This window comes from Artibeus jamaicensis, unplaced genomic scaffold (assembly GCF_021234435.1).
Source record: "Artibeus jamaicensis isolate MK-2021 breed Jamaican fruit bat unplaced genomic scaffold, CSHL_Jam_final contig_700, whole genome shotgun sequence".
Taxonomy (NCBI): Eukaryota; Metazoa; Chordata; class Mammalia; order Chiroptera; family Phyllostomidae; genus Artibeus; species Artibeus jamaicensis.
In genome coordinates, this window is record NW_026521930.1 from 5,505,545 (window position 1) to 5,520,633 (window position 15,089).

At 40.9% G+C, this 15,089-nt stretch overlaps 1 pseudogene; it reads left to right on the top strand.

Annotated features, from left to right (window-relative positions):
• The first annotated feature begins 7,089 nt into the window (after window positions 1–7,089).
• On the top strand, window positions 7,090–7,581 carry LOC119051386 (peptidyl-prolyl cis-trans isomerase A-like; annotated as a pseudogene).
• Window positions 7,582–15,089: the final 7,508 nt, after the last annotated feature.

Here is a 15,089-nt window from a genome sequence, read left to right on the forward strand (position 1 = left end):
CAGTGTGAGATCTTGCTTCTGGGCAGGGTCATCAGCTGGGCTCAAATAAACTAATAAAAAGTCTCTACAGGTATGCAGGTTTCTTATATCAACAATCCAATGACTTAAGGCAACAGCACTGGAATTCCCACTATAAAAGTTTTGCGGTACTGTTGGACCCTCAACCTGGTATGTATTACTGGCTGCAAAGTATTCAAGCTTGACTGTCAACATAAGGAACAGCCAAACCTGTACAGATTTTTATAAGAGTTTAGTTGAATCAAACTGACATACGCCAGGGAGCAAGATCTCAAATGCTCCACAGAATAACAGTTTGTTTTTTAAATATATTTTATTGATTATGCCACTACAGTTATTCTATTTCCCCCCTTCATTCCCCTCCACCCTGCACACCCCTCCCCTACCATTCCCCCCTTTAGTTTATGACCATGTGTCTCAAGTTCTTTAGATTCTATATTTCCCATACTATTCTTGCTCTCCCCCTATTTTCTACCTACCATCTATGCTACTTATTTTCTGCACCTTCTCCTTCTCCCACTCCCCTGTTGCTAACCCTCCATGTGATCTCCATTTCTATGGTTCTGCTCCTGATCTAGCTGTTCTCTTAGTTTGCTTTTGTTTTAGGTGTGGTTCTTAATAACTGTGAGTTTGCTGTCCTTTCACTGTTCATCTTTTTTATCTTCTTTTTCTTAGATAAGTCCCCTTAACATTTTATATAATAAGGGCTTGATGATGATGAACTCCTTGAATTTGATCTGATCTGAGAAGCACTTTATCTGTCCTTCCATTCTAAATTAAACCTTTGCTGCATAGAGCAATCTTGGTTGTAGGTCTTTGGATTTCATGACTTGGAATACTCCTTTCCAGCCTCTTCTTGCCTGTAAGGTCTCTTTTGAGAAGTTCGCTGACAGTCTGATGGGAACTCCTTTGTAGGTGACTGTCCCCTTAGCTCTTGCTGCTTCTAGGATTCTCTCCCTCATTTTCATCTTGGCTAATGCAATTATGATGTGCCTTGGTGTGTTTCTTCTTGGGACCAACTTCTTTGGGACTCTCTGAGCTTCCTGGATTTCCTGGAATTCTACTTCCTTTGCCAGATTGGGGAAGTTCTCCTTTATTATTTGTTCAAATAAGTTTTCCACTCGTGGCTGTTCCTCTTCCCCTTCTGGTACCCCTATAATTCAGATGTTGAAATGTTTAAAGATGTCCTGAAGGTTCCTAAGCCTCTCCTCATTTTTTTGAATTCTTGTTTCTTCATATTTTTCTGTTTGGTCATTTTGTTCCTCTTTCTGGTCCACTCCTTTGATTTGAGTGCCAGTTTCCTTTCCATTACTATTGGTTTCCTGTGCATTTCCCTTCATTTCAATTAGTTTAGCCTTCAATTCCTCTAATTTGTGACTAAAATCAACCAGTTCTGTGAGCATCCTGATCACCAGTGTTTTGAATTGTGCATCTGAAAGTTTGGCTATTTCTTCATCACTTAGATTTATCGGCTCTGGGGCTCTGAGTTGTTCTTGAGCCATGTTTTGATCTGTTCGTGCCTGTTAGGTATGAGGAGTGGAGCCTTAGATGTTCACCAGGGCAGGGCGACCCAGGTCGCTAGTTTGTGATGCTGTATGTGGGGGCAGGGTCAGAGAGGCACAATAGTGGTCCCCTCTGCTGCTTCCCACCGCTGGGGCCTGCACGGCCTGTCTCACTGCTCACTCCTTCACCAGTTTACCTGCGCTCGAATGTGTGACCGTGATCAGCCCTCAGTGAGTCCACTACCTTGTGCCCTCAGTGGGTTCGCCCGCTACTCCACACCTGGGATCCACCCACAACTGCTGGCGTGCCTGGGTCACGCACCCAGGTTGGTCCCGTGGATCTTTCTCCCAGACCCCACTTTGCTGCTGGCTCTGCCCCTCTTACCAGTTTGGCTGAAGGGTTCGTTGTTGTCAGACTTTCGTATAGTTCAATTTTCTGTGGTTGGGCTGCGTTTTTGTTGCTAAAACTTTCTTGTTTTTAAACTTGGTTGTGCGAGAAGGTACAGTCCTTCCACCCAAGCCTCCATCTTGGCAGAAGTCGAATAGAATAACAGTTTTGCAGTTTCTTTCATGAAGTTGAAATTAAGGAGGGAATGTAAACAAGATTGCATGGAGGTGGGAGAAGGCAAGACCAGGACTGGTTTACAGATTAACGAGATTATGTATTCTCTTTAGGGTGGTCACAGCCTATTTCAAAGCCGTGCTAACCTAGATGCACAGAGACAATGAACAGGGCATGCTTAGGCATGCCATATAACCTTGTAATAAACGGTTATAACCTTGTAATAAAAGGTTATATGTCTGGGGTGTGACCACCAGGTTATGACCTGTTCAGTTAGTAATTTATGAACAGATCTCCCTGTGAAGTTACTTTCCATAGAACCCTTCTTCTCATCAACAGGAGGCACAAATAAATATTACTTTCTCATTCACACATCCTCCAAGATGTATGGCTTCAGGCAAGAGCTATTGCTTTATCATTTCCTTGGGCAGTGCCCAGGACAGGAAATGCCCCTGGGTGGGAATACTCAGGTTTTGTGTTTCTAGGAGAGGTTGTCATGGCAAACAGAACTAGGAAAGTAAATACTAGGCAGATAATTGAGCTACTATGAGAAAATCTGTGTGGATCAACTGGAAAAAAGCCACACAGGTCATTGACTGGGTCTGAGCAAGAAAGGCAGAAAGCCTCGCAGGAGGCAGGTCCAGGAGATGGAATGGGCACATGATGAGGAGTTTGGTGGCCATGGCAACATCAAAAAACACAACTGTCCCATCATGTCTACTACCAAAGGAGTTAGAGGTCCTAGAGGAGCAAAGTGGGCATCCCAAAAACTGGTACCTGTTTCATTAAAAGGTAACATAAAAGGTTGTAGTAGCAAAAAAAAAAAGGCTGAGGTAGCATTTGCACCTCACTGCCTTTCTCAAGGGCCCAGGGCTTTAGGGTACAGCTGTAAACACAAAAGAGAGAGAGTAGCATTATAGGGGCTTCCTACAAATATGCAAAAGAATCTGAAAAAACTAGTTATTGCTTGACTTGTTTATGCAAAGAAAATTTGAGCCCTAACATGCCAAATGTATATTTAGATTTATTTGCATATTTGACAGGAAAATACAGATAAAACTACTGAGAAAAGGTCTTCTGACTTTCTCTGTGGGCCAACTAAAATGAAAATTACACATATAAAAAATTTTAATGATATCTCAAAGGAAATATCTAGAGCAGCACAATTCACTTATTTACTTTTAAATTTTTTAGGAGTATCATTTCAAAAAGTAAAACAAACTAGTGAGATGTTTTATACAATTTTTTATACTGTCTTCAAAATCTGTTGGGTCAGCAAGATGAGCCTGGCCAGATTTCACATTCTAAGAATGCACAGACAGACAGATGCACACATCTATAAAGGCATCTCTTATAATTTCCATGATGGACTTTTCCAACAGTTTTTTGTTTGGTTGGTTGTTTTTTTTTGTTGGGGGGGGGTTCCCTAAGGCTCTTACCTCTTAGCTGATTAGAAACCAGAGAATTTAACAACTCATTTCTCTAGTGAAAGCTTCATTTGAAATAACTTAAGAGAGTTTTGCTTTAGATTTTCCTCCCTGGCTGCTTGAAGATCAGCTTCCATCATGAGCAATACAGTAACTATCCAGACCAAGAAGTCAAGGGGGTTCATGACAACAGACTACTTCAGAGGAAACAAATGGTCATTGATGTTCTTCACTCTGGGAAGGCAACCACACCTAAGACAGAAATTTAAGGAATACATTTTGGTCTTATGCCAAAATGTATAAGACCACACCAAATACCATCTTTGTGTTTGGATTCAGAACCCATTTTGCTGGTGGCAAGACAAATGGCTTTGACATACTTTATGATTCCTTGGATTATGCAAAGAAAAATGAACCCAAACATTAGACTTGCAAGACATGGCCTATATGAGAAGACCTCAAGAAAATAGAGAAAGGAAACCTGGCTGGTGTGTCTTAGTGGGTTTAGTACTGGACTGTGAACCAAAGGATCACAGGTTCAATTCCCAGTCAGAGCACATGACTGGGTTGCAGGCCAGGTCTCTGGTGGGGGGGCACTTGAGAGACAACCACACATTGATGTTTCTCTCCCTCTCTATCCCTATCCCTCTCTAAAAATAAATAAATAAAACTTACTCGCTTGACTTGAAGCTCCAGTTTTTCATAATGCTGAGGTCACACTGATTCCTCAAATGGCTAAGTACCTGACTCCTTCTTCTCCTTTGTACTATATTTCTGTGCCCTGTGGGAGATGAAATAAGGACTATTAATGCCTTTGAAAGTTGTGACCAAGATGGAGGCACTGACCAAGATGGAGGCACAGGTAGAAACCCTTCACTTCCTCACACAACCAAAAGGAGGAGAAAAATCTATCTAAATTCAATAAACAATCAGAACTGCCATCAAATCAAACTGTATGGAACTCCAACAACAATTGGAATTAAAGAAACAGTCAAACAAAACAACCAGACTGGTAAGGCCGCGGACAGAGAGAACCCTCGGCAAGGCCTTGGGCTGCAAAATCAGGGCTGACTTAAGGGGAAACTGAGACTCAGAGCTGACTGAGGACTATGGCAGTTTCCACGGTGGGAGAAACTCCCAGTCTCACATAAGAGCGCATTGGAAAGTACATTAGAGATGAGCAGGGGAGCTGCATTGTTCCCTCTCTGGCTCCTCCCCAACAGTCATTGCCACAGCACAGCAAGGAAAGTTGCCCTGCCTGGTGAATACCTAAGGCCCCATCCCCTTACAACTTAACAGGTACCCTGAACAAAGAAATAGGGCCAAAATGAAAGAGCAGAGCAAAACTTCAGAAAGAGAGCTAAGCAATAAGGAAATAGTCAACCTATCTGATGGAGAATTTGAAGCCTGGTTGATCAAAATGCTCACAGAACTGACTGACCTTGGTTGAAAAATGAAAGAACAAATAAAAGATACCCAAAATGAAATAAAGCAAAATATTCAGGGAACTAACAGCAACAGGAAGAAATAAACATCCAACCAGAACAGAATGAGGAAACAAGAATTCAGAAAAATAAAGAGAGACTTTTGAACCTCTGGGACAACCTGAAATATCCAATATTCAAATTATAGGGGTGCCAGAAGGGGAGAAATAACAGCAAGAAATTGAAAACTTATTTGAACAAATAATGAAGGAAAATTTCCCCAATCTGGCAAAGGAAATAGGCTTCCAGGAAGTCCAGGAAGCCCAGAGAGTCCCAAAGAAGTTGAACCCAAAGAGGAACACACCAAGGCACATCATCAAGTTATCCAAGATTAAAGACACAGGAAGAATCTTAAAAGCAGCAAGAGGAAAGGAAAGAGTTACCTACAAAGAAGTTCCCATAAGGCTATCGGCTGATTTCTCTCAAAAGAGACCTTCCAGGCAAGAAGGGGCTGGAAAGAAGTATCCCAAGTCATGAAATCCAAAGACCTACATCCAAGATTGCTCTATCCAACAAAGCTTTCATTTAGAATGAAGGGCAGATAAAATGCTTCCCAGATAAGGTTGAGTTAAAGGAGTTCATCATCACCAAGCCATTATTATACGGAATGTTAAAGGGACTTAGGTAAGAAAAAGAAGATCAAAACTAAGAACAGTAGAATGATAACAAACTCACAACTGTCAACGAATAAACTCTTCCCCCCACCCAAAAAAAAGAAAAACAATGAAAACAAAAACCAAGCAAACAACTAGAACAGGAACAGAATCAGAGAAATGGAGATCACATGGAGGGTCTTCAGTGGGAAGGGGAAAGGTAGGAATAGGGGGAAAAGGTACAGGGAAGAAGCATAATTGGTAGGCATTAAATAGATTCAGAGAGGTCAAAAATGGTATAGGAAACAGAGAACTCAAAGAACTTATATGTACATGAATGTGGACACGAACGAAGGGGGGGATGCTGGAGGGATGGAGGTGGAGGATGGAGGGAGGATAAAGGGGGGTTAATTGGGAAATAAAAAACAGTAAATAAATAAGTAAATAAAATTTTAAGACAAATAAATCAAGAGATTTATACGAAGCAGTAAAAAAAATATGTTACAGCGATTCTTTGGCCATTGTCAAAATATCTGGCATAGTTACTGATGGTGCCCCAGTAACAGCAGGTAAAAGAGAGGAACTTGTAAAATGAATAGAAGACAATGCAACTGCTGCCCCAAACTCATGTTTGATGAAGTATCATTGCATAGTATACCAGGAAAAGTTATGCATAAAAGCTTTAAAAATGGATAACATCACACAAAGTCATCGTAAGAGCCAAGGGATTGAATTATCACCAATTCCAGGAATTCCTTAAAAATTTGATGCTGACTATGGTGACATCATTTACTTTTTGGAAGTAAGATGGCTAAGTTGAAGCCAAATATCAAAAAGGTTTTATGATTTGCAACATGTTATCAGGTTGTTAATGGTATCAAAAAATTAATTTGTGCCAGAACTTGACAATGAAAACTGGCTTACAGATTTAGCATTTTTAGTGGATTTAACTGCCCATTTAAATGAGTTAAACATGTGTCTTCAAGGTGAAAACCAGCTTATCAATACCATGTTTCAAACCATAACAGCGTTCCAAATGAAACTGAAATCATGGCAAGCTCAAATTAAGGCAAACAATTTTATGCATTTCAACACATTGGCTAAACATAGTCCTGTGAACAGTGAAAAATATGCAGCCTTGCTTTTTGATTTGATACAAGAAAACAGATTTCAAGATTTCTGGGAAAATAATTAATATTTTGTTATATTTATGACTCCATTTTCAGTTGACATAAATATGTTACCTTCCAGTTTTCAAATGGAATGCATAGAGCTGCAATCTGATGTTCAACTTAAAGAAAAAATCTGATTGTGTCTCTTTACTGGACTTTTATAGGTTCTATCTTCCCAGAGACAAATATCCCTTGCTTCACAATTGTGCCTTATTAATGTCCTTGATATCTGGCAGCACCTACATTTGCAAGCAACTGTTTTAAAAAATGAAACACATTAAGGCTGCCTAACAGATGCCACCACCCCCCTGGGACCTTCCCAGGTCCAGCTATGGTCAACCCCACCGAGTTCTTCAACATTGCTTCTGACAGCGAGCCTTTGGGCCACATCTCTTTCAAGCTGTTTGCAAGGTTCCAACTACAGCAGAAAACTTTTGTGCTCTGAGCACAGGGGAGAAAGGATTTGGTTATAAAGGCTCCTGCTTTCACAGAATTATTCTGGGATTTATGTGCCAGGGTGGTGACTTCACATACCACAACGGCACAGGTGGAACGTCCATCTATGGGGAGAAATTTGATCATGAGAATTTCATCCTGAAGCACACAGGTCCTGGCATCTTGTCCATGGCAAATGCTGGACCCAACACAAATGGTTCCCAGTTTTTCATCTGCACTGCCAAGACCATTGGCTGGATGGCAAGCTTGTGGTCTTTGGCCAGGTGAAGGGCGGCATGGATGTGTGACAGCCATGGAGCGCTGTGCATCCAGGAATGGCAAGACCAGCAAGAAGATCACCATTACTGACTGTGGACAACTCTCCTAAATTTGACTTCCATTTTATCTTAATCACCCGAGCATTCCTTCTGTAGCTCAGGAGGGTACCCCTTCACCCCCATCTGCTTGGAATGTTCCATAATCTTCATGCTCTCAATGCAGTTCATTGGGTTCCATGTTTTCCCTACCCCTTCCAAGTCTAGCTGGTTTGCAGAGTTAAGTTTATGATTATGAAATAAAAATTAAACACACACAAAAAGAATGAAACACATTAAGAGTAAAATTAGAACCAAAAATACCTGATGAGCATCTTGAGAACTCCCTGAAAATTGCAACTACTTCTATCAAACCAGATATCCATGCACTAGTTCCTCAGATACAATGTTAAACATCACACTAGTTTGATGTTGCCCTCTTTCCTTTTACTTTTATAATAAAAAATATTTTCAAAAAATCAATGATGTTTTATTATTTAGATATGTACATTTCCTATATCAGTGTTCACAAACTTGGGACCTGCTCGACGATTTTAAAAGATTATCAAAAGGGCTGATGCATAATTAGGATTATTATGTGAGCACTTTTTTGCTTATCTGTGGAGTGGATATCACAAAAATTATGCATGAGCCTTTTTTTGCTCAATTTTCATTAGTGTCTGTGTATTTATTTATGTTTAAAGACTTTATTTAATTTATTTTTAGAGAGGGTAAGGGAGGGAGAGAAAAAGAAGGAGAGAAACATCAATGTGTGGTTGCCTTTCCTGCACCCTCCACAGGAGGGGAACCTGACCCGCAACCCAAGCATATGCCCTGCATTGGGAATCAAACCACCAACCCTTGGCTTCATTGGCGGGCACTCAATCCATGAGCCACACCAGCCAGAGCTAGTGTTTATATATATAACATGTGGCCCAAGACAACTCTTCTTCCACTGTGGTCCAGAGATACCAAAAGGGTGGACACCCCTGGTCTAAGCTATTATTATCAAAATCAAATAGATGTGCATGACCTGCTTTACCTAGTAATTCTCAATAGTACAAACTTTTACTTTAACCTCTAAAATTGCAGAGCAATAAAACCTCTAATTTTTATTGCTAGGAATGCAGACTGGTGCAGACACTGTGAAAAACAGTATGGAATTTCCCCAAAAAACTAAAAATGGAACTGCCTTTTGATCCAGTGATCCCACCACTAGGATTATATCCTAAGGACCCTGAAACACCAATCCAAAAGAACCTATGCACCCTAATGTTCATAGCAGCACAATTTGCAATATCCAAGTGCTGGAAAGAGCCTAAGTGCCCATCAGTAAGCAAGTGGATCAAAAGACTGTGGTACATTTATACAATGAAATACTACTATGCAGCAGAAAGAAAGAAGGAACTCCTACCCTTCAGGACAGCATAGGTGTAGCTGGAGGGTATTATGCTAAGCAAAATAAGCCAGGTGGCAAAAGACAAATACCATACGATCTCACCTGTAAGTGGAACCTCATGAGCAAAACAAATGAGCAAAACAGAACCAGAGATGTGGAAATAAAGAACATACTGACAGCAACCAGAGGGGCGGGGATGAGGGATAATGGAGGAAGGGAGGGACGGGTCTAGTCAAGGATCTTGTATAAAGGAGTCATGGACATGGACAACAGGGTGGGGACTGACTGGGGGAGCCGTGTTGGGGGAGCCGTGTTGGGGGGTCAGGGCAGAAGAGAGGAATGGAGGAAAAGTTGGGGCGACTGTAATTTAACAACAATTTTTTTTAAACCTTTAGTTTTTAATCTCTGTGACCTGAACGCGTAACTCTCAAAAAAGAGAGCAGAGGGAAAATGTACACGGGCCCAAAGAAAAAACATGTTCTGATGTCAAAAAGTGGATGAAACCTAGAGAATCTTTATGTAAAGATAGTAAAATGAAATACTACAATGATGTAAGATTTTTTTCCCCCAACATAGGGAAAGAAACTTCCCGTAACAGAGGGAGCCTATGATTTTATAAATGGGATAATGGAAAAATAGGTTCCCACAGCAGTAGGTGTCTGATGCACTAGCTGGGAGCATCACTGGGAACTGCACAGCTGGGAGGCTGTTTCAGGTGCATGCACTTCAGAACGAGGCGAAGAGAAGGAGCAAGAAGGGAACAGCAGAGAGGAACTGCTGTGTTGTATCAAGAGACACTGGCTATCCGAAGTGAGGGCAATCTGGCTGCGACATCTGTCAGCCCACTGATGTCAGCCCACAGGGTTGATTCTGCTAACCTGGCTGGCTAGGCAGGTGTCCCCTTCCTCCCTCACAGATCCATGTGCGTCCTTCCCGAAGCTATGCACTTGGTTGGGGTTGGTCGGTGGAAGAGGACGACCTTCCCAGCTACAGAAGAGGACCTGTCTTCTGTTAAGGGTATACGAGTGGCTGCGCTCCCCTGCTAGAACCTCCAAACAAGCTCTCAAGAGACACTGGATATCTACTCTGTAAATCATATTAGTACTTCTTGAAGCCCAAAATGGGATGGGTGAAGATGCTCCCCAGTGGATAAAATACAAAGCTCTGGATAGCGCTGTAATTTAAACATGTACTTCTATGTAATGACACAGTTGTCCCCTCATCCACAGTTTTGCTTTTTGCAGTTTCAGTTATTGCGATCAAATGTGGTCTGAAAATATTAGATAGAAAATTCCAGAAATAAACAGTTCATACGTTCTAAGTTGCCTGCTGTTCTGAGGAGCATGCAGCACTGTCCTGCCCAGGAGGCACGTCCCTGCTCTGCCCAGCCTGTCTGAACTGCGCATGCTCCTCGCCATTTGGTCGCTTTAAACACCACATTCTCATGACTTTGATTACAGTACATTGTTATAATTGTTCTATTATATTATTAGTTTTGGTTGTTAATATTTTTTAGAGATTTTATTTATTTATATTTAGAGAGAGGGGAAAAGAAGGAGAGAGGGAGAGAAACATCAATATGTGGTTGCCTCTCATGTACTCCCCCCCCCCACTGGGGACCTGGCCAGCAACCCATACATGTGCCCTGACCAGGAATTGAACCAGTGACCTTTCAGTTCACAGGCCAGCGCTCAATCCACTGAGCCACACTAGCCAGGGCTACCCTGATAATTTAAAAAATATTTTTATTGTATTTTTTCCATTACCATTTAGTCCCCTTATACATCGCCCCCTAATCATCACACTATTGTCCATGATCATGAGTCATTTTTCCTCTTTGCTCGGCCCTTCCCTCTCACCTCCCCCCACCTTAGCTGTCATCCTGCTCTCTATGAGTCTGTCTCTATTTTGCTTTTTGGTTCAAGAGCTGGTACTTTTTAAAAAACAAAAACAGTAAGAACACATTTCATTATCCATCAGAGCAATAACATATCACATTCTCTGGAAAACTCCAGAGAATGAAAAAGGCAAATAACTTTATTATTATTATTATTATTATTAACCTGTTTAATGTTGCAGATCCTTTGAAAGGGTCTGGGGACCCACAGAGTTCCCCAGACCTCACTTTGAGAATTGCTGAGCTCAATTTTTATGCTGAGAGAAACGTGAAAATAAAGAACATGCTGACAGCAACCGGAGGGGTGGAGATGAGGGATAATGGAGAAGGGAGGGAAGGGTCTAGTCAAGGATCTGGGGTTATAATAAACAACCCCAGAATCTCAGTAGTTTAACACACACTGAGTAGTTTACCATACTTCCTACTCGGACTTCACGTCCACCGAGGGCTGACTGAGGGCTCTGCTCTGCATCATTCTTATTCTTTCCTGAGCCAGGTTGGAACATTGCTAGTTATAAGTCAAGGGGGGAACAGGCACTAGAATGTCTCAGATTTAAAGCTTTGGCCTAGTAGCTGTACAAGTCATCTCCAATCACAGCTCATTGACCAGATCTAATCAGATGGCTCTCCCACACCACAAGGGAGCCCACCCAAGCGAAAACAATCTTTTCCCCTTGAAGAGATTTTTCTTTTTAATAGGGGAAAAATGTCTTTCTTAGAAGCCCCAACAGATTTTCCATGAGTCAGAATTTGACCAATCTTTGGCCCTGGCTGGTGTGGCTCAGTGGGTTGAGTGCTGGACTGTGAATCAAAAGGTCGCTAGTCCGATTTCCAGTCAGGGCACATGCCTGGGTTTCAGGCCAGGTTCCCCGATGTGCAGAAGCACAAGAAGCAACCACAAATTGATGTTTCTCCCCCTCTCTTTCTCCCTCCCTTCTCCTCTGTCTAAAAATAAATAAATAAAGTCTTTAAAAAAAGAATTTGACCAATCTTTGGTAAAGAAGAGTAATAATGTCAATTCACAAGGCTCAGACCCACCACCATATACCCACTAGGGCAGGGATTAAGGGACCTACATCTATGAACATATTGCTACCCAACCAATAGCTGAAGAAAATTGGGGTCTAGTTAGCAAGCAAGAAAGAAAGGCGGCTTCACAGTCTTTCCCTCTCATTTTTTGTTTGGTCTGCTCTCACACTATTAATCACAGTGTATTGAAATAGGCAAGAAACATACATATAAGAAACTATATGTCTTAAAAGGCAAGATTTCCCTTTAAAGCAACACTTGTCTGAGAGATATCAGAACAATCTTGTATTTCATCACAACTTGTTCTAACAAGCTGAAGCTAATAAACAGGTGTGGACTTTCAATAACTCCTAGATGCCAGGCCCTTATTAGACCTTATTACTGAAGACTCCTTCCTAACCAATAAACAATGGTACTTGTTTGGACCAATTGGGTAAGACCTATAAATTCACTCCATTCTAACCAAAGCATTAATTTTTAATTATTAGTTGGCATATTACCATAAAAACACCTTCCTGATACTCAAAACTCTCTTGACTTCTCCTTCTCAGCAACCATCCTAGTGAATTTCTATTTCACTCCTGAGTTTCCTTGCCTGTCAATTACATTCAGCCTTTTTCTTTTTTAAACTTTGATGACTTTTGTTTTATTCATTGATAATCTTTAGAAATGATCAAATTTTACCTTTAAAAAATCGTTTTAAGTGGGAATTTGATCCACAATATTACCATCTAGAAAAAGAGTTGTTAAACTTTCTCCATAAAGGGCAGGTAATAAATAGTGCAGGCTTTGTAAAGGTCTCTGCTGCAAGTACTCAATTCTGTCTTTATAGCACAAAAGCAGCCATAGATGATACATAAATGAAAGGGAGTGACCATGTTCGAATAAAACTCCATTTACAAAACCAGGCTGATGGCCATAATTTTATGTTGGCCATAATTTGCCAACTCCTGAACTAGAATTAAAGCCACTAAACTATGGTCTACTATAAAAATCAATATAGCCCTGGCTGATGTGGCTCCATAGATTGAGTGTCAGCCTGTGAACCAAAGGATTGTGAGTTCAATTCCCAGTCAGGGCACATGCCTGAGTTGTGGGTCAGATCCCCCATTAGGGGGTGTGTGGGAGGCAACTGATCAATGTATTTTACACAGTGATGTTTCTCTCCCTCTCTTTCTCCCTCCCTTCCCCTCTCCCTAAAAATAAATAAATAAAAGCTTTTTAAAAATCAATGTAAAAACAAGGTAGAAATGAAGTTGGAGATTCCTAGCTGTAATCAAATCTCCCAAGATATAGCCTCTACACAATGGCCCCAAGCTAAAAGGGATCAGAAGGCCACATAGTTTTTTCTACGAGCTGATTGGGCCTAACTAAGTTCAAATTGGCCTGTCCTATCATACACAGTGGCCTTTAGGGATCAGAAATTTAAAACCATTTATAGGAAAGGTCAGCAATCAAGGAATCCAACTCAGTTCCAAAACCAAGATACAAAGTGGGTGCCCCTCTGTAGGTAACTGAGAAATACCAATCTTCCAGATGGCAGAGCCAGTCAGTCGCTAGCTGATCACCCTTCCTCCTCAGTGGCAGAGCTTGAGTGAATTGTCCTGGACCTGGAACTGGTCAGGGAGTCAAGGTTGTGTCCTTCAAAATAACTGATACTATGAAATTGGGAAAAGTGGTTAGAAACCTGTTTCTTTGGGGAATTTTAGGCCATACTGAGGAGTTGGCTTATTATGTATAAGAGCCTTGAGCAGCCACAGAAGGTTTTTGTCCCCATTTTTGTTTAGCCACAGAAGATTTTCAAAGAGTGGCAAACAGTTTTAAAATTTAATTTACAAGCAGCTGAAGCCCTACTCCTGTGGATCAGGGGAGCAGATGGAAGGAATGGTCATTGTAAACTGGACAAATAATCTAGAATAGTGACTACCCAACATCAGGAGTTTCTGCAGTGATGGAAAATGCTGTCAAGCATGGTAGTGACTAGCCACATGTGGTACTGAGCATTCGAAATGTGCTTAGTAAGACTAAGAAACTGAATTTTTAAATCTAGTAAATTTTAATTAGTTGTAATTGCAATTTTAGCAGCCACATGTGGTTAGTGACTTCTAGAGTGGACAGTACAGGTCTAGAAGTACAGCACATGTAGCTCTAGTCCCTCGGGAGCCCTTGGGATTCAATGAGAAATCCTCAATATTCTTCTTTTTATTTATTTTTATTTTGTGTGTGTATTTTTGTTTTTTATTTTAAGTATATTTTATTGATTATGCTATTATAGTAGTCCCATTTTTTTCCTCTCCTTAGTCCCCTTCACCCTGTACCCCCTTTCCTTCCAGCATTCCACCCCACTAGCTCAGTTTATGTCCATGGGCCATACATGTAAGTTCTTTGGCTTCTCCATTTCCTATACTATTCTTGACCTCCCCCCATCTATTTTGTATCTACTATTTATGATTCTTATTCCCTGTACCTTTTCCCTCATTCACCCCCACACTCCCCACTGATAACCCTCCATGTGAGCTCCATCTCTGTGATTCCATTCCTATTCTAGTTGTTTGCTTAGTTTTTGTTTTTGAGGTTCAGTTGTTGATAGTTGTGAGTTTGTTGTCATTTTACTGTTCATAGTTTTGATCTTCTTTTTCTTAGACAAGTCACTTTAACATTTCATAGAATGAGGGCTTGATGATGAACTCCTTTAACTTGACCTTTTCTGGGATGCATTTTAACTGCTCTTCCATTCTAAATAATAGCTTTGTTGTATTAGAGTAATCTTGGATGTAAGTCTTGGATTTCATGACTTTGAATACTTCATTCCAGCCTCTTCTTTCCTGTAAGGCTTCTATTGAGAAATCAGCTGACAGTCTAATGGGCACTCCTTTGTAGGTAACTGTCTCCTTTTCTCTTGCTGCTTTTAAAATTCCTTACTTTTAATCTTGGAGAACTTAATGATGATGTGCCTTGGTGTGTTCCTCTTTGGATCCAACTTCTTTGGGACTCTCTGAGCTTCCTGGACTTCCTGGAAGTCTATTTCCTTTGCCAGACTGGGGAAGTTCTCCTTCATTATTTTTTAAATAAGTTTTCAATTTCTTGCTCTTCCTCTTCTTCTGGCACCTGTATGATTTGGATGCTGGAACGTTTAAAATTGTCCCAGAGGTTCCTAAGCCTCTTCTCATTTTTTAAAATTCTTGTTTCTTCATTCTGTTCTCATCCAATGTTTATTTCATCCTTTTGTTCCAAATCATTGTTTTGAGTCCCAGTTT